Source organism: Alosa pseudoharengus, unplaced genomic scaffold, assembly GCF_046254945.1.
Source record: "Alosa pseudoharengus isolate Yale_2024_CS ecotype anadromous, Long Island Sound unplaced genomic scaffold, YU_APseudo_1.1 YU_APseudo_1.1_scf_2, whole genome shotgun sequence".
NCBI classification, from domain to species: Eukaryota; Metazoa; Chordata; class Actinopteri; order Clupeiformes; family Clupeidae; genus Alosa; species Alosa pseudoharengus.
Window position 1 is genome coordinate 57,697,621 of NW_027468663.1, and position 12,596 is coordinate 57,710,216.

Below are 12,596 nucleotides of genomic sequence, written 5' to 3' on the forward strand. Positions count from 1 at the left end.
GCTATGCTTGGCCCTAAAGCCTGACTGTGCCGGGCAAAGTATGTTATGGTTTTGCAGGAAGCCCTTAAGTTGGGTATTTACTAAAGACTCCAGGACCTTTGCAAGTACAGACAATTTAGAGATTGGGCGGTAATTGTCAAGAATGGAGGGGTCCCCCCCTTTCAGCAGGGGGAGCACATGGGCTGATTTCCAAACATCTGGTAATTCATTTGAAGACAAGGACAAGTTAAAAATGTATGTAATGGGTTCCACTATGATATGTGCTGATAGCTTCAGTAAAGCAGGGTCTAGGCCATCAGGGCCAGCTGATTTCCTGGTGTCAATTTTTGACTGCGGATGATGGAATGAATTCAAAGTCAAATCCCTCACTGAACAGAGAAGCAGGTGAAGTGTGTTGGAGGGGTGAGGAGACATGGCTGTGTGAGACTTCTTCAGGATATGATTGTTCGAATATGTCCCCTGCCTTAATGAAATGGTCATTGAAAGCATTAACAATATCATTCTTGTTTGAGATCTGTTGGGTGTCTTTAACTATATGCTTGGGGAGAGCAGAGTCACTGGGAGGTAGTTCAAGGGATTTTATCATCTTCCAAAATTTAGCTGGGTTATTTAGGTTTGAGGACATTGATTTGAGGTAGAAGTCAGATTTGCACTTTCTTATAAGGTAAGTGCACTTGTTTCTAAGATACCTAAAGTTGGCCCAGTCAGATTGGAGGTTTGAGGTCCTTGCTAAGGCCCAGGCTGCATTTCTCTCATGGATCAGAGAAGACAGTTCATTGGAAAACCAGGGGTTGTCACGCCCTTTAATTCTATAGCAGGTTAGGGGGGCATGTTTATCAGTAATAGAGAGAAAAAGTGAGTGAAAGTAGTTCCATGCCACATTGATATCCGGTATGAGACTAATTCTAGAGAAATCACAGATGTTTAAGTCATGTAGAAAGGCTTGTTCTATAAACCTTTTAAAATTTCTTTTAATTAGGATGCGAGGCTTGGATTTAGGGAGCTTGGTGTCCCTAACACATGCTACGGTGCAATGGTCACTGATGTCGTTAGAGAATACCCCTATTTCTTTATACTTCTGTGGAGTGTTGGTGAGTATTAGATCTATTAGGGTGGACTTATCTGGAAATGTTCTATTAGGACGGGTAGGGGAGGAAACAAGCTGAGTAAGATTTAGCTCATTACAGATATTTTTCAGGCAGTCGGAATTAGCAGAGAGCCAGTCCCAGTTCAGATCTCCCATGAGCACAAGTTCCCGATCCCGTAATTCGACTAATACATCAGCCAGAGAATTTAAGGCCTCCTTAGCAGCAGAAGGAGGCTTGTAGCAAGCAATAACAGTAAGGAGTGATGTGGAAGAGAAAGAAATATCAATAGACAAAAACTCAAATATCTTAGGACGGGAGAAAGATTTAGTTACTCTGCAATTAAACCTGGTTTTAATGTAAATGGCAACACCACCGCCCTTACTTTGATGATCACTACGAAATAAATTATAACCAGTAATATGGATAGAGGAATCAGAAACAGATTTTTTCAACCAAGTCTCAGATAAAACCAAAACATCAGGGTCTGAAGTAGACACCCAAACCCTGACTAGGTCCATTTTTGGCACAAGACTTCTAACATTCATGTGGAGGAAGCCAAGACCATTTCGCTCTTTGAAATCAGATGGGGTAGGTAAATTAATACTTGGGGGTGTAGGCCCAGGATTTGGCTTAATGTTACCTGACATCAGAAGAAGTAGGATTATTAAGAGACGATATTTTAATCTAACAGCTTTGGAACTGTGAGAATCATGATTATGAAGTTGGCCAGTTGATATTAAAACATCAAAGCTTTCCATGACAGTTTTACTGGGAGCACAAAAATATATATTACAAGGAAATACATTATATTTAATGACTGGCTGGTAAGATGCAGTGCATGAGAAATGCATGAGTGCAGTATAGAGTTCAGGATGGAAGCCATTTATGTCGTCAGGGACTTGGTCAAATGAAAAGTATAAAATGTGGTAATATTAAAAGTCATTAATAGGAGAACAGTGCGATTCAGGGAGTTTATGGCATGCATTGTTGTTCTGTAGCGATGTGTCCAGGGTAATCCACGGAAGCGGGAAACAGCTGATTGAGTTTGTGCTGCGGAAGACCAAGAAAGCGGAGTAAACAGACGAACCAACGTGGTCGTTATGGAGTTTACAATGTCACTGTGCAAACATCGATGGTAACAATTTGCAAAACAACTTTCCTTTTCAAGCAAGTTTGAGAGCGAAGTTAAACCACTCCGGGAGAATGAGTAGGCCTAGGCTAGACGGCGTTGAGTGCGAGGTGGAAAATGCTCACGCGTCAGCTGAATGAGAGAAAGTTGTATCAGGATCGACACGGTTTCTTATCGCTTTCACGGCAAAAAAATGGTTAAGGTAAGAAGAATAACTTTCCTTAGTAAGAAGAGTTAGAGTGCGTTGATAGTGCATCCATGAAGGGTCATCTCTGGCAGCAGGTGCGCTGCAGGTGTACGCCCGTACGCACGTATTTTATGACCTTTTGTCACTTTTTCTCAGGTGAGGCTCGTTTCAAACCGCATCCTTAGCACAGCCAACGAGGATGCGGTGAGTGACAATCTCTACTCACATCTGATCACTGTCGCCATTAGGCCACCAAAGAAATCTCAAGTAGTCAACGTCATTCCTTGACACTTTGACCTGATGAAACATTGTCTGAATATCAGTCATCACTGCAACAGGCTCCTGACGGAATCGGGTAAGAACACCAAAGAGAGAGCTTGTTAAGTCTGGACCTTGCAGAAGTTCAGAATTTAAAGATGTGCCTCGGTATGTTGCACCACAGTCGAAGACCACCCTTATGGTATCTTTCTTGGGGTGGTATACACCGTGATGTGGAATGTACCAGACTTTACCATCACACCTTTTCAATTCATCCTGTGGTATCACTTCTGCATGCCCTTTATTGATGACTGTGAGGAATTCTGTTCTGTTCTGTGAGGAATTCTGTATATTCAGTTTTGAATTGTTCGTTCTTTTGGAATTTCTTCTTAAGACTAGACAATCACTGCTCTGCCACCTGGTGGTTATTTGGCATGACCTCTTTTCTCCTGAACGGTAAGTCCAAAGTGTAATGGCCATTTAGCAAACTGACTGACTCTTCTGCTATTGTCATGAATTTCTTGTCTTCCTGAGGAATTTCAACTTTGTCTTGGCTTTCATTGAAGTCATGACTGTATTGCTGCAGCAACAGCTCTTCTAAGTTTCCAATGGATGTTCTATTTACAGTCACGTCAGTATACTGTACCTGGTCTTGCCATTTCCATTCATAGGGCCATTGACAGTCCATCCTAATATGGTCTTTACTGCATATGGTCAATTTCCTTTGGTCCATTTCCTTTGCTGTTGACCACTTCCCATGGTTCTAAAGCCTTTGGAACATTGCTGCCAATCAACAATTCTACGTCAGCTTTAATTTTGGGAATGTTCACCTCTCTAAGGTAAGTAAATCTAGATAGGTCTTCATTAGTTGGAATGCTACTTGTGTCTACTGGCATGTTTCTTTGAGTGTAAACCTCAGGCAATGCAATAAAGTTGTTTTTATAGCAGAGACCTCCAAGCCTGTGATTATATCTGAGCTCACTGACTTTTCCTGGGACATGGTTCGGAGCAAGATGTTATGTTCAGCTTGAGGTTCTTTGTGCAGAAGGTTGCAGAACTCCCAGAATCAAGAAAAGCGTATATCACCTTGGTTACTTTGGAGTGTTTCACCTTCACTGCACTCACTGCTGTTGTGTTTGTCACCGGCCCCAGAATGCTCACCACCCCTGAGTGACACCTGCGCACTACTAATAGGGGCTGTTACTGACGACTGCTCTTCCTTAATATGTAGTACACTCGGGTGACTTTTCTTTCATATTGAGCAACTTAGACGCCCTATGTAATCTTTGCTCACATGCCCAGCTTTCACTAAACATCCAAAACAGATTCCATTCTGTTTTAGAAATGTGATTTTTTTCTCAAGTTCAGGGCATGATTTCAGTTCATGATCCTTTTTGCAGAACAGACATGAGCTATCCGGGTTTCTAGGTTCCTGGTGTGGTTTCACAGAACTCAAGTCTTGTATGTTGTCATATATTGGGTCTGACATGACACTGGCTTGTCTCTCAATGAAAGAAACTAGACTGACCATTCTCTCTCTACCAGTGCGTTGCAGCTCACAAGCCTTTGCACGCCACTTTTCTCTGAGCTTGTACGGGAGCTTTAGAACAATGTTCTTCATATTAGAAATGGTATCCAGTTCTTCCAGGTACTCCAATTCTTCCATGGCATTACAACAAGTTCTAAGAAGCAATGCAAAGTCACGTAAAGAGTCTTCAGATTTTATAGATGGCCAGCCAAGAGCTTTCTCCATGTAGGCACAAGAAATTCTGTATTCATTTCCAAAGTGTTCTCTTAATAATGCTTTTGCTTTCTGATAGCCTCTGTTTGGATTCATATGTTGACAGCTTCTCACTAGCTCCTGAGCTTGTCTTTTTGTATATTGAATGAGAAATTGTAAACAATCTTGATTGTCATCAGTTTTTCTCTCAATTGTGTGCTCAAAAGAATGAATGAAAGACTTGTACTGGAGAATGTTTCCATCAAAGGGTGAAAGAGTCCCTTGGGGTAAAGTAGAAAGAACCTGCTGTTTGACAAGAATGTTAGTCAATTCATTCTGCCTCCTAAGAATGCGAGAAAGATTTGCAGACTCTTGCTGTAGGTTTGGTAATGGAGCAGACCTTGACCGTCTGTCTTGACCACTTGCTTGACCACTGGCTTGACTGGTTTCTTGACCGCTTGTTTGAGCTGGGTAGCCTTGAGTAGCCTGCATGAAAGCATGGTATAGAGGCTCTGAATAATGCTGTTGGTCAAAGCCACTGATGTAAGCAGAAGGCTGAGCATCATATCTGCTCTGCAAGTTGGAAAATTGTACCTGTGCACCCTGCTTAGGCCGTACATATGGTCCACTGAGTTCATCAAGTGAAGGTTTCTCCCGTGCTCTATCACAATATTCATTCATTGCATCTGATTGTTCTTCCTCATAATTCCAAAGTGGATCCACAGAATATTCCGCCTTTTGGTAATAATTGATTTTCGCTGTATTTGCTGCTATTTCAGTATCAATTTCTAATGTTTCTTTTCTTTTTCTAAGTTGCTCTTGCTCTTTTTCTAAAGCGTGCTTTTCTTGCAACTTAGCAGCCTTGGCATGTAGTGCTGCGCGCTCTGCCTCAGCTACAATGCGCGCTGAAGCTGTGGAACGCTGGCTACCCTTGGAAGAGGTAATTGAAGCATTATCATTATTATCATCATCAGGTACGTTTGTATTTAATTCGGGAGAAGAAATAGGATCAGTTGCAAAAGTTGGGATCGTGCTGCCAGGGTCAGGATTTTCAACCGCAGCAACCCACTTAGTCACGTTTAAAAGAAAAGTATTAATTTGCTTCACTTTAGGCTCATACCAATTCTTTACGTCCGATTCCCGTTCCTCTTCACTCAAAGTTTCGATGTAAGAAGCATGAAGACTTTTGAATTCACTAAACATTTCGTTGAATTTCATAGTGTTCTGTTTTACTTCATCAACGAATTCTTAATCAGCCATCAAAGACATAACAATGTTCATTCGTCGCGTTAAATGCGACATTTTACCAGTTCTTGAAGCCCGCATTCGCGCTCTCTCTTCATCTAACTTCTTTTCAGGTTGCCTTGGGCCTGTTTCTGGTTCTGTGTCGGAGTCACCCATTATGCTCTTCAAAAACAATTTATCTTTCTTTTCCAATAGAAACAAAAAAACAATTTTCTTCCACTCAAACCATCCAAACACCGTTTGCAATCCAAGTCTGTGTTTGACGAAGTTTCAGAGGCCCGACGTTTTCTTTTACAGTCTGTGTCGGCCTTTTCAACAAATTACTCAATTGTCCATGCATTCAAAATATACTTTGTACAATGTAGTTAATTTCCATTCCAGTTATATCGATAAAAGTCCACGTTCTTTTCCATTAGTTGAATTTAAAGCTCATACCTCTGCCGAGACGCTCTCCTTTGTTTGCTGCGTCCTGCGCCAAGCGTCGGCCTTCTCGGTTCATTCAATAGTCCACAAAGTAATCCATTAGGAAATAATCCATTAGGAAGTAATCCATTAGGAAATAATCCATTAGATTAGGAAGTAATCCATTAGGAAATAATCCATTAGGAAATAATCCATTGTGAAATCCATAGCGTAGTCATTGACTTATTGTAGTGATAAAAACAGGTTAAGTTTTTGGGTTACCTGTGTTTTCTAAGTCCATTAAACTTTCCCCATCTCTGTTCACTTCCTTGAGTATAGCTGGTGTTGTAGTCTGACACGTGTGTTTAAAGCTACCTTGTGTAAGAACTTCTCCCATCTAGCGTGAAATTCTATATGACAACCAACTGAATATTACTTTCTAGCCCCTCCCATTCCGAGCGCATTTTAACTCCTACGGTGGCCGTTTCATGCCAAGGTTAACATGGCTTCCAGTACTAGGCCTACGACTTCGTCCAGTGTTCCTTCCAGTGATGAGGTTACTTTAGAAAACAATTACACATGGCATTTAGTTATATAGCCAGTAAACATGTTGGTTATGACCTCTATGTAAAGTGAATAATAGTTTTACGTTTTCGTTATTTTGGTAGGCTACTATTTCATTGCTAGCATCAGCTATCCGGTTCCCAAACGAATGCATGCTAATGTTAGTACAGTATCAGTGCTATCGTTATTCTGTATGTGCGAGATTAATAGTGTAAAGGCCATGTTTACAGCGTAGCCTACTATTTTTCTCAGTGAGCAGAGTCAGAGATCAGTCGATGCAACGGAGGTGCGAGGGAAAGGTAAAGGAAGAGGGAAAGGTAAAGAAAAGCCAAGAGCCGGTGGCAGAGGATCGGTGAGACCTCCTAGGCAGAGAAAAAGTAAGACTCTCCAAAGATCTCTACGGCCACGGCAGAGCCCGCTAGCATAGCAACATGCTAACACATTCGCGCCCGCGCGACAGAGCGTTTGAGTGCACCTACCGGTGCGGGAGAGGTATGACTCAACTCGTGAAAGTTAAGGTAAGAACATACATTAAAGTTCTGATAAATAAAATGTATAAAAATAGAAACTTAAGATATGAAACTTAGTTTTTTGAACAAAAACCCAATAACAACAACAAGCTTCATAAATATAACTTTGAACTAAGACTTAATAATTACAAAAAATAATGATGACATTATTACTATCATCATCATTTGTATTATCATTAAACAAGATAAAGGTCACTCTTAAATGTTTGAGTGTGCGTGTGTAATAATTAGTCCCTATTGCCTTATAAGCTACCTTATAATTACAATGTCAGCTTGCTTATCCCTTTACCTGCACTTTTATTTCCATCAAGCTACATCAAACCATTTTCAATCATCAGTTGCTGCCTGCCTTCTAAAACCTACTATTTAGTGATCTAAATCCATTATGTAACTCTGCTGCGGCTCAACGACAGTCTGAAGCGCACACTTGGCGTCATTGGATTTCACACACGTGTAAAAGAAAAGCTAAATTTTATGCACAAGCTACGTTTTGCACAAGCTACGTTTGATACTTTTTCTCTATGTCTAAATGTTCACTCCTCTCACGTCTAATTTACATTTTACAATGCAGGGACTGTAACTACAGATATACTAGTAATAAATCATTACTTTATTTAGGCAGAATAAGTTCGTTGTGGTTTCCAAGCTCATTAATGTTAACGTTAGCGGTCTTCCACTGATATTCATAGCATTAGCTAGCTTTGTGGTTAGCTAGTCTATGATGAGCCCTAATTTAGCAATGGATAACGTCATACTGCAAATTGTAAAACATACGCTTTCAAAATAACAGGCCGGGGAGAGATGATACGTCTCACTGCTATAACTTTCACGCTATTAAAGAAATACATCTTCAGTCACATTGTCAAAAGTTAAAAGGACAGACAGTCAACTACACTGTAACAACGTAACGTAATTACTAGCTAATTCCGCTTCACTCTCGGCTTATTTAACAGCAGCAAAACTGGACAATGTTTTTCATGAATTTTGTCATGCTTATTTGAGTTAAGAGAACTGATGGGGATGTTCTTTTAATTGTTATTTCAAGCAATGTATGTCTCGTGACCAAATCACCATGAACACACTTCACTGATGATCTCACTCGCGGATAACTGGTTCTCTCTGTCCGACTCTGGCTGGATCAGCAGGTTGCAGGATGTGTGGCACGTTATACACGAGTGTTGCCAGCAGGGACGGTATAGAGTGCCCTCTGGAGGACAAACTATACAACGCCAACACTCATGACATGGTTGAAGGGTGTTACGTCCGTTTTTATTTTATTTTTAAAATATTCATTTATCGGCCATTATAAATGCCGATACCGATAGTTTGGAAAATGCCTAATATCGGCCGATAATATTGGCCCGCCGATAGATCGGTCGGGCTCTAGTCTTATTTCTTCAGAGACTTGTGGATGGAATGAGCCTGCAAGAGCATAGGAACCTCACCACACAGTTACTAGTGAGGCAGCCAGGTCTGGTGTTTGTTGCATCAGTGCAGACATGTCGTCCCCCCACCTGTGCCAGGGATGCCTTGGTGTACTTGTACACACTGCAGAGACATGCCAACCGATCGGGAGAGAAAATGCTGTGGACAAAACCCTGCCACCTGTGTGAGCCTTCTGCCTCACTTCACACAGTAGCCTACTGCCTAGATGAAGGTTTTCTCCAGATTCACTGTAGTACATCACAGACATCACAGCATTAGGCCATGTAAGAGAGCCAGGTGATGACAATAGAGTTCAGATACAGTATGCTACCTACAGCAGACATCCCAACCTGCAAAAAGTCATTTCAGGGAGGTATCACGAAGCCCCCCCCCCCAAAAAAAAAAAAAAAAAATATATATATATATAAAAATGTATAAATAAAATAAAAATAAATAAATAAAATAAATAAATAACAATACTAAAAACAACTTTACCTACTTAGATACTGAAATAGAGATTAATATTTTTGTTCAATAATGTCTAGTCAGTACACCAAATAAGGAAGGCCTATAGATTGTAGCCTAATTGTGAAAAAAAAATATATAGATCTTGCAGTTTGGTCTTTTCATGTAGCCTTGGCAACTAAGCCATCTAGTATAGGCCTGAATAATATGCACATGAATTGACACTAGTTAAACTCACCTCAACATGTTTTTGCAATCATTTAACCCACCATGGGCAATGCTAACACTGTTACAAACAGTGCAGCATGCAAGATTAGGCCTATCATTATTTTTTACTCTTATAAACAAGGGTACACTTTAAAATGGGTCTTACATATTCCTTTTTTGGGGGCACTGACTCTGTCGTGACTATCCTGTTCCTAGATACACTGAACTGATCAGGATCTGTCTTGGATGCGCTCAGACACACGCACCACCACCCCTCTCTGTCCCTGTCGTGTGCGCACTACACTCAGATGCACACGCGATTTTAGGTCTCCCTCTCGCGTGCGCGCTCTTGTTCGCTCGCTCTAGATTCCGGGAGATTTTATCTAATTTGCGGGCGTCAGGGAGCCGCTATCAATATGCGGGAGACTCCCGGAACTTCCGGGAGACTTGGGATGTCTGCCTACAGACATTTCATTTTCTGGCAGCATGGGTCTCTAGGACAGGGTAATAGAAGAGTGATCCCAAGCTGTGTGTGTAGGATAAGGGATAAATTCCCTGACCCTCAGGGACATCTCTGGAATTTTCCTATAATGTTGTAATGTTGTGTTATTGTAAATAGTTTTGTATTAGTGTTCTTGTACTGCCTGTTCCTTTTAAAACTGTATTTAATTTATTTTACACCGGTACATCGTTATATTTTGCTTTCATGAAAATAAAAACTTTTAGAATTGATAAGAGACTGTTCATGCTGTACCTCTTATACATTACATCCACAAACTTATAATTAAAAAAGGAGCTGTGGTAAATTACCATTTTGAAACACCAAATGACAGTAACATGGTCAACAATGTTATTTGCAATATATTTATTTACAGAAATTAACAAATTATGGTATTTACACATGAACCCTTCCTTTTTGTATGGTGCCTTTGAAGCAACACGGACCATCATTCTAAATGTGCAGTCTCCTGGAAAGCTGATCCTGTGGAAGACATGCAGTGTTGTTAGACATACACACCATTTTATATAGTTCAACATATTGTTACTAATCTGTATAGTGCTATTTTGCCTAGACTGAGTTACAGGCAAGGTTACATAAGGAACAATGAAGGCATGCATGTGCATCACATAACAAGACCATTGAATTTCGTCCACATCCTCCACAATGCTCATGTCATGTAGGCTTTGTAAAAAATATATATAAATGCTTATATCATGAAAATATACAATAGAGAATGTCATGTAGGGTTAGGGTATAGACATTATGAGCATTGATGGGTTACCTCTGTTCAAGGTTCTCAATTTCAGGGGCTTCTGCAATTGCGCCAAGATGCTCATCTGAAATGAATAAGCAGAGCGTTTCACAACATATGACAGTACATAAAATGGTAAACACCAAGTTATTAAAAATATACTTTCAGTTATTATCAAACAACAATCACATAGAATCAACAATTGTTTTCATGCCGTGACTGACCTGTCTGTCCCATTAGAAATGCTGGACACTTCTGGAGTGGTGTTGATGTGACTGCTCCCAGTTCTCTCTCATAGCTGGACAAAAAAGAGCAGTACATATTAGAATGTCTCACTTAAACCACAAACAAAGTACATTCATTTTATGACCGTGAAGAAACATGTATTTTGGTAGATGCATTGACTAAAGTTCAATCAAAGCAGTTCTGTCCGTATTTTATTGTTCTGCATGATAATGACTTTGACCCTCATTGATCAGTCTCAATGGGCTGGCTGGTCTACCTTCACAAGTGTAATGGACTAGTCTACCCTTCCCCCATTCTGAGGTGTAGGCTACACTCATATGGTGAAAAACTTTCAGACAATTTAGTAATTAGTAGGCTACATCTACAATTAATAAGAGTACAGGACAGGCCTCAGGATGTGAACGTCACCCTTGGAATTGGCTACACTAGCATTATCAGATTAGGATACATTTAGGCTACAAAGCAAAAGCAATGAAAAATAACTACAATTTACAGCCCTTTGCCGGTGATCCGTCATCGCAGATTTATGTTACAACGTAGAATAGACAATCCTTTTTCATCGACGCGAGGAAAAGTATCCCAGACATCATTCTAGCGTTATGTACAACCATGCTATAGTTAGCCAAGCAACTATAAAACTTCGAATTTACACCATAGACTGTATGTTTACACGAATAGGCCGAATTACCTGTCGAGGAGAAAGCAGGCAACTTCGGCGTCCCTTTTAAAATCCTTGCTCCTCACGAGCTCTTTCCATCTTAGAAAAGCCACTCCAATATTGACTTTGGTCTGTTGTTTTTCCGGTCGCGTTGTCGTTTTAATTCTCCTTTTCGCTTCCTTGGCGACTCCTTTTCATGTCCTCGAGAATAGGTGTAATCCTCCATCTGCAACAGACTTTCAAATCTGCCGGGCAGTCGCGAGTAGACTAATCAGGCAATGAGTGTTGCCTACAAGCGCAAAAGGCGGAGCTGAATTCCAGGAATGTCCCTCGTTGGCGAATGTATTTCAAAGATGGAGGTGCAACATGGATTCAGCCATTCGCGCGACTCGCGCGTATGTATTTGGAATAGCAGATTCTACACTTACGAGAATACTTTGATTAGTAGGTGGAAATAATTACACATGAATGAGCACATATTTTTGAAAGAACAAATGGGTTTTTGCTAAGAATTAACTCAAAAAGTACACAATGTAGCTTTAAGTTAAGATTAAACTAAATGTGGCAGTGGTTGGGACAGACTTATGGGGGCGAGAATAGGAATGAAGCAGGGGATGAGGATATCGATAGAGAAATAGATAGATAGAGATCCCAAACATGAAATGAAGTGAAGTGCACTTTCTGTGTATATTTTGTGGTATGTATTCATGCCAACAATGTTAATACAATGACCAAATGCATTCAGTCATCTCATAAACTCATAATTCTCTTATTTTCACCGGAAAAAATATGGCTAATAGAAATTCTGATTGGCTAGTAACTTTAGAAAGTTACCAGCCACATTGGCTGGTGATCAAAAAAGTTAATTTAGAACCCTGGTAGTAGTATAGTATAAGTATATATACTCTTTTGATCCTGTGAGGGAAATTTGGTCTCTGCATTTATCCCATCTGTGAATTAGTGAAACACATACAGCACACAGTGAACACACAATGAGGTGAAGCACACACTAATCCGGAGCAGTGAGCTGCTTGCTACAGTGGCGCTCGGGGAGCAGTGAGGGGTTAGGTGCCTTGCTCAAGGGCACTTCAGCCGTGGATGTGGGCATGGGAGAGCAGTGCTCTCATTTATCCTACTGGGTCGGGATCAAACCCTTCGGTTCCAAGCCCGTGGCCCTAACCAGTAGGCCACATCTGCCCCCACGGCTAGTGCTCTTTAT

The 12,596-nt window shown here is 40.7% G+C and overlaps 1 long non-coding RNA gene across 1 annotated transcript; it reads right to left on the reverse strand.

Moving 5' to 3' along the window:
- Positions 1-10,161: 10,161 nt before the first annotated feature.
- Positions 10,162-10,731, reverse strand: LOC143134911 (uncharacterized). Its single transcript, XR_012988730.1, has 3 exons — positions 10,698-10,731; positions 10,504-10,558; positions 10,162-10,202 (listed from the first exon to the last, which is right to left on the reverse strand). It is a non-coding gene; the product is annotated as an uncharacterized LOC143134911 (long non-coding RNA).
- Positions 10,732-12,596: the final 1,865 nt, after the last annotated feature.